Raw genomic sequence first — 15,191 nt, 5'->3', positions numbered from 1 at the left:
TTGCTATAATCAAATTGTCTCTTCAGAAAGGAAGAGAACTAGAACTCTAGTGACACCTGGATTAGAAAATTTGCAATCCTAAAAGTCAATACTGACTCTGTAACGAGCCTTATTACGTGACTTACCCAGCCAAACCAGAACTCACACTTTGCACTGACGAGGGCCCGTACCCCGAAACACAGTGTCTGAAAATTGAGTTTCTGGTTCTGGCATTTAACCTAAGTCATGTGACAAGGCTTGTTAAATGGTCAATATTGACTTTTAGGATTGCTACTTCCTGTAGGTGACACTAGAGTTCTAGTTCTCTTCCTCTCTGAAGAGACAATCTGAAGGAGCATTGTGGCTTAAAAAGTCTCCTCATCTTGACATGCTTAATATGTCACTCTCTGCCAGGAGAAAAGTTACCCCTTGCTATAATCATGCTCTAATCATCTGCATTTTTTATGCGTTTACACCATGGAAAAGCACTAAAAACCCCTATAGCATGCTTTTTTTTACTTGCAGATTTTCTGCATCCAATCTAAGTATATGAGAAAAATATGCACATAAAACTCAGCGCACTCACAAGAGAAATTGTCATGTTTTGGATTTCAAACGCGCGCTGCAGGTCAGTATACACTGAGTAAGAAAAAAAATTAGAGTGGGTGTGAGATTTCTATAAATCACCTCCACTTTGCTGGAACTGTAAAACACTGCGTCTTTGATGCAATGAAAATACACAGTGTCAAAAACTCACTGTGGGAACTTAGACTTAGGCTACATTCACACTATCAGTATTTGGTCTGTATTTTACATCAGTTTTTGTAAGCCAAAATCAGATGAGGAACAATCAAAGAAATAGTATAATAAAATTGTAGCGCCCCGAGGGTTCGGCCGCTACAGGGGTATTGCACCTCAACCAGAGGTGTGATATTCCACTCCCAGGTAAGGATGGAGTATGGACCAGGGCTCCGTTAGCTGCATGCACCACACACACCCCATTTCCGGGGGACAGCTCAACGGTGCTCCCATTAGACAGTAATGCAGGCACGACAGGTTCTGTCCCTGGCTGGAGTGGGGAGGGGGGAGGAAAATTCAGCGATGTAGGGGAAGGTCTCTGGGCATAGGTAGGAGCCCATTGGTTGCAAGTCACCTCGGCTCATACACAGAGAGGGAGGTATATAAGGTGGGCACCATCTTAGAGGGACAGTCAGTTCAGTCAGGAGGAGAAGAGAAGGAGTTCAGCCAAGAGGGCTGACAGGGAGCTGTGGCTCAGTCTGGGCCCAGCTCCACGAGGCAGGCCTAGAGTGAAGGCCAGGGCCAGGAGGAACAGAAACAGAAAGGAACAGAAACGGAAAGGAACAGCAAAGGAAAGCGAAGCACCCAAAGTGTAGAAAGGCCCAGAGACACGAAAGCAAAAGGAACCCTAAAGGCCCAGGAGATTGCGGGTGACGGGTTGGCAGAACAGGGTACCGGATCCCAAGTTGGTAGAGGCGACTAATCCTTAACCAAGAACCGGAGGTCGTGATCATATCTTTGTACGACCCCTCACTACACCTACTAGAAAGGCACACCACCTAGGGTCAGGGAGGTGAGCACGAAGCCCTCCCAAGAGAAGGCCCGCGGGAGCTGGACAGACGTAGTGTCACTGGTGGGGCATGGCCAGAGAAAGGAATAGAAGGGAGTCCTGTGACACACTCTGGAGTTGCCTGGGGGTTGATCGAGCCCCCGCATCTGGTGGACGCAGCACGGCTTGGGCAGTCATTGTCGGCGGAGTGACTGGGAATATAAAGAACTGTGAGTAAAGAACTTGAACTGCAACCCCACGTTTCTGTGCTTCATTGCCGCACCAGCACTACTAGTGCTGGGACGCCCGTGCACTATCACCCCCATCATCTACTACACTACCCTGGGGCTGCACTCTTCCCGTGGGGAGTTACACTACCTCAGCTGCATACACCTTCAGCCCCAGCGGTCTGCCTTGCAGCGGCGGTTCGCACTGACCGCAATCCACGGGTGGCGTAGTCGGACATTAAACCACAAAAACCCCATAAATAGACTGCCATTGGTTTGACCACCCTGAGCCACGGGACCGGGTCGCCGCCACGGTGACTACAACCCACAGCATTCCACAGAAGGGCCCGGCTCCGGGTTCCCTGCGCGGCCCAGGGGGCGCGTCAAAATAACGTCACTACTTCTGTATTTCTGACCCACTCCTGATTTTGGCTTACAAATTCTGATGTGAAATACTGATAGTATGACCAAATCCTTAAGGTTACGTTCACATGATGAGGAGAAAAAGAACACAATGCAAGTGGTCTTATAATGAATTTGGGGAATTGGAAAAGAAGATACTGTATGGGTACTTATAATGAATTGGGGGAGGGAGGGCGTACACAGAACAAAGATTTACAATGAATTGGGCGTGGTATAGAGGACACAACATAGATTCATTATGTCTATATCAGATGAGGTGTCACCAGCAAGTTACTGGATGTAAAGTTTTATTCTGTTTCTACATTGCATAACTCACAGAGACATGATAGGAGTAATATTCTTGCTTGTAAGACAACCTCCCTTATAACGAATAGCGTTTTTTCTTAGTACACACTGTCCTCTCTTATTATATATAAAATAAAGTGATAATACAGCAGCATGACATCAGACTGGTCAGAGTGTGTATAATATAAATATAAATATATATATAAATATATATATATATATATATATATACACACTGCTCAAAAAAATAAAGGGAACACTCAAATAACACATCTTAGATCTGAATGAATGAAATATTCTCATTGAATACTTTGTTCTGCACAAAGCTGAATGTACTGACAACAAAATCACACAAAAATCATCAATGGAAATCACATTTATTAACCAATGGAGGCCTGGATTTGGAGTCGCCCCCAAAATTAAAATGGAAAAACACACTATAGGCTGATCCAACTTTGATGTAATGTCCTTAAAACAAGTCAAAATGAGGCTCAGTATTGTGTGTGGCCTCCACGTGCCTGTATGACCTCCCTACAATGCCTGGGCATGCTCCTGATGAGGCTGAGTATTGTGTGTGGCCTCCACGTGCCTGTATGACCTCCCTACAACGCCTGGGCATGCTCCTGATGAGGCTGAGTATTGTGTGTGGCCTCCACGTGCCTGTATGACCTCCCTACAACGCCTGGGCATGCTCCTGATGAGGCTCAGTATTGTGCATGGCCTCCACGTGCCTGTATGACCTCCCTACAACGCCTGGGCATGCTCCTGATGAGGTTGCAGATGGTCTCCTGTGGGATCTCCTCCCAGACCTGGACTAAAGCATCCGCCAACTTCTAGACAGTCTGTGGTGCAACGTGACGTAGGATTTGGCAGTGGGACTCATCACTCCCACTCCTGCTCCAGTACAGTCAGTACTGGAGGCTTAGCCAGCTCAGCTGAGAGGGGTTGTCACGTTAGAGACACAGAAAAGGCTGAAGGAAAAACTTCATTAGAGGGACTGCCTACAGACTGACAGGTGTTCCTGAGGGAGTAATGCACAGTGATTTAATGTGTTATATTCTGAATTGCTGAAAATCCTAGACTGCATACATCCCTGGTAGCATGAGTAAGCAGTATGGTATGTTAGTTAGCCAGGCAAGTCTTTGTTGTTTTGATGCATTTTGGCTGAAAATAAAAGCCTAATGTTTCTTTATATGGACAGTTACCATCTATGTCACTGCCATGCCGCCCTGCAACGCCCTTACCGCGTTATAATATATAGTAGGGAAAATAAGTATTTGATACACTGCAGATTTTACAAGTTTTCACACATGCAAAGAATGGAGAAGTCTGTAATTTTTATCCTAGGTACACTTCACCTGTGAGAGGCAGAATCTAAAAAAAATCTAGAAAATCACATTGTATGATTTTTAAATAATTAAATAGCATTTTATTGCATGAAATAAGTATTAGATCACCAACCAACCAGCAAGAATTCTGGTTATCACAGACCTATTAGTTTTTCTTTAAGAAGATCTCCTACTCTGCACTTATTACCTGTATTAATTGCACCAGTTTGAACTCATTGCCTGTATAATATACACCTGTCCGCACACTCAATTGATCACACTCCAACCTCTCCACCATGGCCAAGACCAAAGAGCTGTCTAAGGATACCAGGGACAAAATTGTAGACCAGCGCAAGGCTGGGAGGGGCTACAGGACAATAGGTAAGCAGCTTGGTGAGAAGGCAACAACTGTTGGCACAATTATTAGAAAATGGAAGAAACACAAGACACAATCTTCTTCGGTCTGGGGCTCCATGCAAGGTCTCAACTCATGGGGTAAGGATGATTCTGAGAAAGGTCAGGATCAGCCCAAAACTACATGGGAAGAGCTGGTCAATGACCTGTAGAGAGCTGGGAATACAGTCTCAAACATTACCATTCGTAATACATTATACCGTCTTGGATTAAAATCCTGCAGGGCACGCAAGGTCCCCCTGCTCATGCCATCCCATTTGAATTTTACCAATGGCCATCTAGATGATCCAGAGGAGGCATGGGAGAAGATCATCTGGTCAGATGAGACCAAAATAGAATTTTTTGGTATCAACTCCACTCGCTGTCCTTGTAGAAAGAGAAAGGATGAGTACAACCCCAAGAACAGCGTCCCAACCATGAAGCATGGGCCGTGGGGCACTCGGAGCCGGGCAACAGGGCAATAATGGGGGTAGTAGTGGCAACCCGGTCCGTGGCTCAGGGTGGTCAGACCAAACGTTGTGGCAGTCTATTTGTATGGTTTTAAATGTCCGACTACGCCACCCGTGGATTGCGGTCAGGGTTAACCGCCGCTGCAGTGCAGACCGCTGGGGCAGATTTAGGTGTGCAGCACTAAGTAGTATAACTCCCCACGGGAGGAGTGTGGCCCCAAGGCAGTATATAGATGGATGGTGGAGGGGATGATTCCGATCGCAATAGCCAGGAGACGGAGGCCTCTTAAACAGTTCAGGGTCTTTATTAGAACAGGTGAGACGACCCAAAAACAGTCCCGGCTAGGAGGGGGCCTGGATGTCTGAGAACAAGTGGGAAGCTGGCCCTGGTCAGGGTGAGGGTGAAGGCCTACCGTATTCTCTGCGCTCTTTCTGGCTATTTCCCTCCTGGTGGTGTAACAGCCCACGTTCCTGAGCTCGACTTGTCTTCTCGCCCGTATGGCTTGCAACTTGGGTTCCTTTCTATTTTTGGCCTGGTGCAGCTTTGCTGGTCCCTTCTGCTGTGGCGGAACCTCCGGGCTTCTTAGGCCAAGGGACATACAATCCCCTGCGGACTGGTTATTTGCTGTAGGACTTGGAATCCTAACAGCCTCGGACACCAAAGTCCGGCAGTTCAGTTTCTCTCTCAGCCACGACAGGCTCCCCTCGCCTTCCGTCCCTGGCTCGTGGCTCCTCTGCTGCCACAAGACCTCCTCAGCTACAGCTGAACTGACTCTCCCTTCTCTGGGACACCTCTCACTCCAGAGACAGGTCGTCAAGAACTCTCTAACCCTGCCCCCAGTTCCAGCTTTTATAGGGGCAGCCTGCTCCTCCTACTGGCCTGGGACAGGAGGTGCTGCATGCTAATGGTCCCTGACCAGAGAACCTCCCCCTTGCTCTCAGACACAGCTTTATTATACATTTGTGGCATCCAGGCCAGGGTGACACATTCCCCCCTAGTAAAACTTAGTACTCCGCGACTAACAGGAAGTACCAATACAGGTTATAAACAACAACATAACCTATGTACAAGTGCATTTTGTCCTTAAGGCCCCGGCGCTTCCGCGACCAGGTGTCCATTTCACTCAACAAGGCGAAGTCTTTGAGCGATGTGGGGACCTGTCCAAAGCAAACCCCAAACGTTTGCCCTGGGCGTGGCTGCAAGGCGAAACTGCCTACTTTGGACCACACGGGGCCATGCCAGACAGGTTTTTCTTCCGTGACCGTCTTCGCAAGAGGCACCAAGTGCAACTATCTACATGGTAGTTCCGGTTATTCACCATCCATAACCTGTCAGTCCATTGTATCTAGAAAACTGGAAAAACAGTATTAATAACCAGGGTAACAAACAAACATAACACATTAAATATATACGTTATCCATTTAGATCATCCAGCGAGCTGGCATTTGCCCCCTAGTGCTCCGGGTTGACCTCCGTAACCCACTGTCTGGTGGTGGTCTAACCTGGCTTTCCCCACTAGTATAAAGGGTACAGCTACTAGCTGGGTTCACAGGCAGGGCAGGCAGCTGTCTGCGGGTCCTCTGGCTTACCGCAGGCATGGCAGGCTCACTGTCAGCAGAGGGTTGACTCTCCTGGGCTGCTGGTACAGGCTCTTCTGCCTCTGGAACTGCTTGTTCCTCTCCACTTTCCCGCTCTGGTGTAGGTTGCTGCTGAGTTGGTTGCAGGAAATGCAGGACGGGTACCACTATGGCATCGTTTATCCGAGTCCAGGTCCGGGGGAACTCTCCGAGAATGGTGCGGATCATTTCTTCTTTGTCCTCTGCTTGTTCAAGGTCACTTTGATCCTCTTCTGCATTCCGTAGTTGCTCGGGGCACCTTTTTAGGTGGTCTCTGGAGATGGTACTAGTGGTTTCTCCTCCATCCTTAGTGACCACGCACACCTTCGGGTTGTCGTGATCAGACCACAGTATTGTGTAGGGTTCCCTTTCCCACTGGTCGTCCAGCTTGTGAAGCCTTCTCTTTCGCTTCAGGACCTGCTCACCAGGTTCTAGGGGACCAGTAGGGGCGTGTTGGTTGAAGAGCCTCTCTTGCTTTTCTCTCGCCTGGGCCAGGCTCTTCTCTACACTCTCCTGTACCTTCTTGTACTGCAGTCGCCTTTCCGTATCCCAGTCTGCGTCTGGGGAGGTGTCCTCGGGCGTTAGGACTCCCATCTCCAGGTCTATGGGCAGCTTACCTGGTCTGGCTCGCATCAGGTAAGCCGGGGTGCAGTTTGTAGCATTCACCGGGATATGGTTGTATAAGTCTATCAGGTCCGGCAGTTTTTCTGGCCACAGGCTGTGTTCCTCCCGGGGCAATGTCTTCAGGAGATTAATGACTATATTGTTCATTTTCTCACACATCCCGTTGGTTTGTTGGTGGTAAGGCGTTGTCCGAATCTTCTTACAGCCATAGAGGTTGCAGAACTCTTGGAAGATTTCAGCCTCGAACGCTGGACCCTGGTCTTTCAGGACCTGTTCCGGATACCCGTGTGGGCAGCAGAAGTTTTGCTGGAAGGCTCTGGCCGCTGTTTGAGCTGTCAAGTCTTTTACCGGGACCACCACTAGAAATCGGGAATAGTGGTCCACGATTGTCAGGGCATAAACGTATCCCGACCGGCTTGGAGCCAATTTGACATGGTCCAGAGCTACCAGCTCAAGAGGCTGCTTGGTGACGATAGGCCTCAAGGGTGTCTTCTGGCTGGTGCGGTCCTTCCTCCTTAGATTACAAGGGCCACAGTCTCTGCACCACTTCTCTACAGCCCCTCTCATGCCGATCCAGAAGAACTGTCCTCTTAGCAGGAACTCCAGTTTCTTCCACCCGAAGTGCCCCGCTCTGTCATGGCAAGCCTCCAGGACCATAGCTGCATCTCGCCTTGGGACCACGACTTGCCAGGTCAGCTCGTGCGTCCGGTGGTTGACGAGTCTTCTGCACAGCTTACCTTCATAGAGGAACAGCCTGCTCTTCTCTTTCCATAGCTGCTTGGCTTCCTCTGGAGCATCCGGATCTAGACGGGCGTCTTCTCGGGTCAGCAGGTCTTTCACCATGCGGATTGCAGGGTCACTATCTTGGGTCTCGGCCCAGCTGTGGTGAGGTAGGGGATTGATCATGATGGTTGTTAAGTCTTCCTCCTTCACGCGATGGGAGTATTGAGTGGCCCCATACCAGTGGAATGCAGGGAGCTCTACTTCCTCCAGCTCGTCCGGATCTTCTCCCTCATTGGGCAAGTGGGGCATTCTCGATAGGGCATCTACATTAGCATTGGCTCGGCCTGCCCGGTACTTGATGGTGAAGTCATAATTTGCTAGCCGGGCCATCCACAGCTGCTCTAGGGCACCAAGTCTCGCATTGTCCAGATGCGTTAACGGATTGTTGTCCGTGTACACAGTGAAATTCGCAGAGGCCAGGTAATGCTTGAAATGCTCCGTTACGGCCCACACCACTGCCAAGAATTCTAGCTTGAAAGAGCTGTAATTCTCCGGGTTTCTCTCGGTGGGTCTCAGCTTCCGGCTGGCGTACGCGATCACCCTTTCTCTGCCCTGTTGGTTTTGTGATAGTACGACTCCCAGCCCCACATTACTGGCGTCTGTGTGGAGGATAAAATGCTGGCCATAATTGGGGTAGGCCAGGATCTCATCCCCTGTGAGGGCCATCTTCAACTGGCGGAAGGACTCCTCTTCCGGCTTGTCCCACTTGAAGGGTGGCTTTTGGCTTCTGGACTTAGACTGTCCTATCAGGAGATCCTGCATAGGAGCTGCCATCTTAGTGAACCCGGGGATGAACCTTTGGTAGTAGCCTACCAACCCGAGGAATTGCCTCACTTCTTTGATGTTAGAGGGGCTTGGCCAGCCCTTGATGGCTGTCACTTTGTCGGGGTCGGGGGCTACTCCCTCTGCACTCACCACGTGTCCCAGGTACTGGACCTTCGGTTTCAACAGGTGACACTTTGAGGGTTTCACCTTCAGGCCATAGCCTGCCAGGGCTTCGAACACCTCGGCCAGGTGCTTTAGATGGTCCTCCTAAGTCTTCGAATAAACGATCACATCGTCCAGGTAAAGGAGGACCGTCTCGATGTTTCGGTGCCCTAGACAGCATTCCATCAGCCTCTGGAAGGTCCCTGGTGCGTTGCAGAGCCCGAAGGGCATACAGGTGAACTCGCTCAGTCCCATCGGGGTGGTGAAGGCGGTCTTCTCCTTGTCAGCCTCTGCCACAGGAACCTGCCACTACCCGCTAGTAAGATCCAAAGTAGAGAAGAAGTTAGCTGATTTTAGGGCTGTTAAAGACTCCTCTATCCTAGGTAGCGGATACGCATCTTTATGGGTGATACGATTGACCTTTCTATAGTCCACGCACATTCTCATGGTACCGTCTTTCTTTTTTACCAAAACTAAGGGAGCTGCCCAGGGTCTACAGCTATCTCTAATGACCCCAGCTTCTTTCATTTCTCTCAGCATTCCCTTTGTGTTCTGATAATGTGTAGGGGGTACAGGTCTGTGTCTCTCTTTTATTGGTGGGTGGCTCCCCGTGGGGATGTGGTGTTCTATCCCTCTTACTCTGCCAAAGTCTAGCTGGTGCTTACTAAAGATTCTCTCCTACTCCTGTACCACCCGGCAGACTCCTTGTTTTTGTTGCAGGGGCGTGGCATCCAGGCCATGGTGACACACTTTTCTGCAAAGGGAACAGGACGACTGCACCGTATTGAAGGGAGGATGGGTGGGGTCATGTATCGCAACATTTTGATCAACAACCTCTTTCCCCCAGTAAGAGCAGTGAATATGGGTCATGACTGGTTCTCTCAGCATGACAATGACCCAAAACACACAGCCAGGACAACTAAGGAGTGGCTCCGTAAGAAGCATTTCAAGGTTCTGGAGTGGCCCTGACCTGATGCCAATAGAAAATCTTTGTAGAGAGCTGAAACTCAATGTTGTCCTGCTGTAATAGTGGGGAAGGGCTTAGCCTTCCCTTGGCACTGAGATGGTTAAGGAAGTATTCCTGAAGTCATACCTCACTAACTTTGGTAGGCCAAGCTAAGGGGGGTTAGCCTTAGTGGTCCAGTTAGTGGAATAGAGGGGGGACTTAGTGCCTGATCAAGCCTTGAGTAACATAGAACTTGTTCCTGGCACAACTCCTTGTGGGCCACAGTACCGTTAAACGGCCACAAGATGCCACTGTTCTGGGCGCAGATGTCAGGTTGAGTCTGCTAGCAGGGTTACAGACAGTGAGGGGTTAATACTGTGTGATGACAGCTCACCAAGGGTGGGCACTTTAGGAAGATTCCTGCTTAAGTGTCTAGGAAGCAGGAGGAGTCAAGTAGTACGAGTTGGGACAGCAAATTGTTCAGACAGCCTGATTATAGTGGCTGCTAGGGTAGACGGGAGCTCCGTACCCTCGAACAGTGGGATCACCAGTGTGCAAGTCTCCCCGCACAAGAGCACGAGTCCTGTTAGCATGCCGGAGAAACTCATCAAGCGTAGTGAGGACACGGGGCACTTCTAGTCTGCAGGGAGCAGAGGAAGATAAATAGGACTCCAGGCTAAGACGTGGGGGAGAGATATCGGATCCAGGTCACTGTCAGTAAAGAAGAGTCTCTCCCTGGCCAGAGATTAGGGTCACAGAGATGCTTCGCTTAAAGAGGGTGCCAGGGCTAAAGGAGTTACCAGCACCTGTGGGAGAGATGATAACCTGTCGGGCCTTATCCATTATATCTGCCTGTAAATATTGTACATATTCCTCTTCCCCAAGTAAAGTCCAAGTTCTGGTTAAGAACCTCGTGTCCTCTGAAATTATTGCTGCCCTGGTCCCAGAAGAAAAATGCCAGGAGACGGCCGCGATCGGATGGCTTGAAGTAAGTGAAGAGCACCACATACACAGCCACACACGAGGGAGGACATGTATTGTCTGTAGGGTGCCAGAACGAGAGGGGGCTACAGCTCGCCCACGACTACCTCGCTGGGGCACCTTACATGCGACAGTCTCAAAACCTGAAAGATCTGGAGAAGATCTGTATGGAGAAGGGGGCCAAAATCCCTGTTGCAGTGTATGCAAACCTGGTCAAGAACTACAGGAAACATCTGAGCTCTGTAATTGCAAACAAAGGTTTCTGTACCAAATATTCAGTTCTGTTTTTCTATTGTATCTAAATACTTATTTCATGCAATAAAATGCAAATTAATTATGTAAAAATCATACAATGTGATTTTCTGGATTTTATTTTTAGATTCTGTCTCTCACAGTTGAAGTGTACCTATGAAAAAAATTACAGACCTCTCCATTCTTTGTAGGTGGGAAAACTTACAAAATCAGCAGTGTATCAAATACTTATTTTCACCACTGTATATATAAACAGTAGACTACCTCTTGAAGCTCATCAAGAGAATGCCAAGAGTGTGCAAAGCAGTCATCAAAGCCAAAGGCGGCTACTTTGAAGAACCTAGAATATGACATATTTTCAGTTGTTTCACACTTTTTTGTTAAGTATATAATTCCACATGTGTTAATTCATAGTTTTGATGCCTTCAGTGTGAATGTACAATTTTCATAGTCATGAAAATACAGAAAAATCTTTAAATGAGGTGTGTCCAAACTTTTGGTCTGTACTGTATGTATATATTATACCTGTGTGTGTGTATATAAAAAAAGAAAAGAAAAGTGGAAAGCACAATATAATGTTTTTATTTGCATATATGAAGAAGTAGAAACATTTTGGCTCAAGACCAAGTGAGTCTTTGTCACTTGCGCTTGAGCTGAAATGTTGCCATCTGTTTACGTTGAATAATAAAGACACCATTTTTTTGCATGTAATTTTTTATTGAGCATTCCCCACTTTTCTTTATGCACCATAGATTGGTGGGCTGAAACCTGTGGTCTGGCACCTATATCCTTCATCTATCAGATTCTCTAGCTAGCTGTAGAAAGATGCAAACACTGGTTACATACTATCTGTGTGGGAGAGCACACTGACACTGTCAGGAGCAGAGGGGGGTGGGATTTCCAGCTCAGCTGTGAGGAAGCAGGAGGGGAAGCAGACTCAGGCAGATGTGGGAAATGTAGTAATCAAATAGATCAGGAGGTAACCATAGCTCTGCCTGCCAGTACCGCCAGCAGAGGACATCAACAAGGGAAGCAATAAACAGATATTACAGCAATTGTAAGTATTTTAGCTCCAGCCTTCAGCAGACATTTATAATCTTTAAATTTTTACAGATTTCCTATTGAGGTTATATACACAGTGGCTGCGGAAAGTATTTACAGTAGATCCCTTTAAATTTTTCACTCTTTGTTTCATTGCAGCCATTTGGTAAATTCTAAAAAGTTCTTTTTTTCTCATTAAAGTACACTCTGCACCCCATCTTGACTGAAAAAAACAAAAATGTAGAAATTTTTGCAAATTTATTAAATAAGAAAAACTGAAAGATCACATGGTCTTAAGTATTCAGACCCTTTGCTCAGACCCTCACATTTAAGTCACATGCTGTCCATTTCCTTGTGATCCTCCTTGAGATGGTACTACTCCTTCATTGGAGTCCAGCTGTGTTTAATTAAACTGATAGGACTTGATTTGGAAAGGCACACACCTGTCTATAGCTCACAGTGCATGTCAGACCAAATGAGAATCATGAGCTCAAAGGAACTGCGCAAGGAGCTCAGAGACAGAATTGTGGCAAGGCACAGATCTGGCCAAGGTTACAAAAAAAATTCTGCATTACTCAAGGTTCCTAAGAGCACAGTGACCTCCATAATCCTTAAATGGATGAAGCTTGGGACCACCAGAAGTCTTCCTAGACCTGGCCGTCCAGCCAAACTGAGCAATCGTGGGAGAAGAGCCTTGGTGAGAGAGGTAAAGAAAAACCCCAAGATCACTGTGGCTGAGCTCCAGAGATGCAGTAGGGAGATGGGAGAAAGTTCCACAAAGTCAAGTATCACTGCAGCCCTCCACCAGTCAGGCCTTTATGGCAGAGTGACCCGACGGAAGCCTCTCCTCAGTGCAAGACATATGAAAACCCGCATAGAGTTTGCTCAAAAATACATGAAGGACTCCCAGACTATGAGAAATAAGATTCTCTGGTCTGATGAGATGAAGATAGAACTTTTTGGTGATATTCTAAGAGGTATTTGTGGAGAAAACCAGGCGCTGCTCATCACCTGCCCAATACAATCACAGCAGTGAAACATGGTGGTGGCAGCATCATGCTATAGGGGGGGGTCTTTTTCAGCTGCATGGACAGGACGACTGGTTGCAATTGAAGGAAACATGAATGTGGCCAAGTACAGAGATATCCTGGATGAAAACCTCTTCCAGAGTGCTTTGGACCTCAGACTTGACCGAAGGTTCACCTTCCAACAAGACAATGACCCTAAGCACACAGCTAAAATAACAAAGGAGTGGCTTCAGAACAACTCTGTGACCATTCTTGACTGCCCCAGCCAGAGCCCTGACCTAAACCCAATTGAGCATCTCTGGAGAGACCTGAAAATGGCTGTCCACCAACGTTCACCATCCAACTTGACGGAACTGGAGAGGATCTGCAAGGAAGAATGGCAGAGGATCCACAAATCCAGGTGTGAAAAACTTGTTGCATCATTCCCAAGAAGACTCATGGCTGTACAAGCTCAAAAGGGGGCTTCTACTCAATACTGAGCAAAGGGTCTGAATACTTATGACCATGTGATATTTCAGTTTTTCTTTTTTAATAAATTTGCAAAAATTTCTACATTTGTTTTTTTTTCAGTCAAGAAGGGGTGCAGAATACTTTCCATACCCACTGTGTATATTATATATAATATATATATTAGGGATGGTACTCACTCAGGTGCGGTTTGATTCAAAAAGGAGGCATGTTCCTTTAAATGTCCGTAATGGTTTATTAGCTTCATAAACCGTTCAAAAGGAAAATGCAAACAAACAGCCTTTAGCGCAGGCAACAGCAAAGATAACAGTCCTTTTAGCAAAGTCTCTGGATGGCCAGGGCTGTGGTCACACAGGTTGTTGTAGTGTCCAGTGTCCTGGCTTGGTCTGGAGACAAAACATACACAGGAGGCCTTTTCCCTCCAAGCACACAGACCATGTATCAAACAGCAGCCTCCATTTTATAGGCTGTTAACCACACCTAGAGGTGAGGTATGTGGGTTGCTGGACCCGCTCATTCTCTCCTAGCTACCCGTAACCCGGCTCCCAGGTGCACCAATTAGTCCTCTTTGTGCACTAGAGAAAAATAAACCGGGCTACATTACAGAGACCAGCCATCTCTGTGATACATACCTCCCGTCGACTACGTGACCATTAGCCACCTTAAACATATATATATATAGCATAAAAATGCTATCAAATTATCATTAATGTCAGCACTATATGCAAAAATCCTCCTCGCATGGGTCCATTGATAGAAAAATAAAAAAGTTATAATGGGTCTTAGAAAACAGCGATACAAACCATGTATTTTTTTTTTTTACAAATTTCTACATTTATCTTCATCGCTTAATAAAAAAGAAAAACTGAAAAAGTTCGGAATCACAATAATAATACTGATCAGGAAAATCATATTGCTATGACATTTTACCACACAATGAACACTGTAAGAGTTCGCTCACATCTGTGTATATAAAATCTCTGATATTCTCAGCCAGAAAGGTTGCAGAGTGTCATGCATTTTTTTTTCTCACCTACCACCCATATGACATCCGTATGACATGCGTCTTGAACATCATGTTTTACATACAGTAATTATCTGTCATTTCAAGCTAGTCTTCCAACTGTGTGTTTAGGTTATTGTACATGTATATAGGTAATATATCTAAAATTAAAGGAGAAAAATGGCGTAGGGTCCCCTTATTTTTAATAACCAGCTGAGGGAAAGCAGACAGCTTGGGGCTGGTGTTATTATGCTGGGAAGAAGGCAATACACATGGATCTTCCCAGCCTATTAATAACAGCTCACAGCTGTCTGCTTAGCCTTTACAGGCTATTAAAAAGCCAAGAAATGATATGGGGTCCCATCTATTTTTAATAACCAGTAAAGGCTAAGCAGACCGCTGCAGGCTGATATTAATAGGTTGGAAAGTGGCCACGGATATTGGCCCCTTCCCAGACTAATAACACCAGCCCCCAGCTGCAATTACCTTGGAGTCTGTGATCCAATATGATTATACAGTTCTATTTATGACATGCCAACTCTTGTATGGTTCTAGGGTAGAGATGTGTTCCTCACAGGTTCATATCACCCCTATACCTTTGGCCTCTGGGTTGCTTACTCCAGCATATGGGGGGCGCTCCCACGCTACTTGGGTCTATGTCTTATTTTAAATCACAGGATATTTGCTATGCAAATTGCCTCTTCAGAGAAAAAGAGGACTTGTACTCTATAGCGCCACCTATTGGAAGGAGCAATCCTACTAGTCACTATCAACCCTTTAACAAGTCGTGCAGTATGACTTAGGATAAAAGCCAAATGAGAATCTCAATTTGCAGACACGGTGTTTGCT

General features: G+C 46.9%; 1 protein-coding gene across 2 annotated transcripts in view; it reads left to right on the top strand.

The window, feature by feature from the left end:
* The first annotated feature begins 11,709 nt into the window (after window positions 1–11,709).
* Window positions 11,710–15,191, top strand: part of LOC141258844 (cytochrome P450 2C14-like) — a 40,699-nt gene continuing 37,217 nt past the window's right edge. The window contains exon 1 of one of the 2 annotated variants that reach the window (XM_073674015.1): window positions 11,710–11,859. The gene's annotated coding sequence lies outside the window, so the exon portion shown is untranslated. The remainder of the gene's footprint in view (window positions 11,860–15,191) is intronic. The other variant, XM_073674016.1, reaches the window with a different exon arrangement.

This window comes from Phyllobates terribilis, unplaced genomic scaffold (genome assembly GCF_046119375.1).
Source record: "Phyllobates terribilis strain yellow unplaced genomic scaffold, ASM4611937v1 Scaffold_3__8_contigs__length_932513732, whole genome shotgun sequence".
Lineage (NCBI taxonomy): Eukaryota > Metazoa > Chordata > Amphibia > Anura > Dendrobatidae > Phyllobates > Phyllobates terribilis.
Note: the sequence above shows the minus strand (reverse complement) of the source record. Positions and strands in the feature narration are given on the sequence as shown.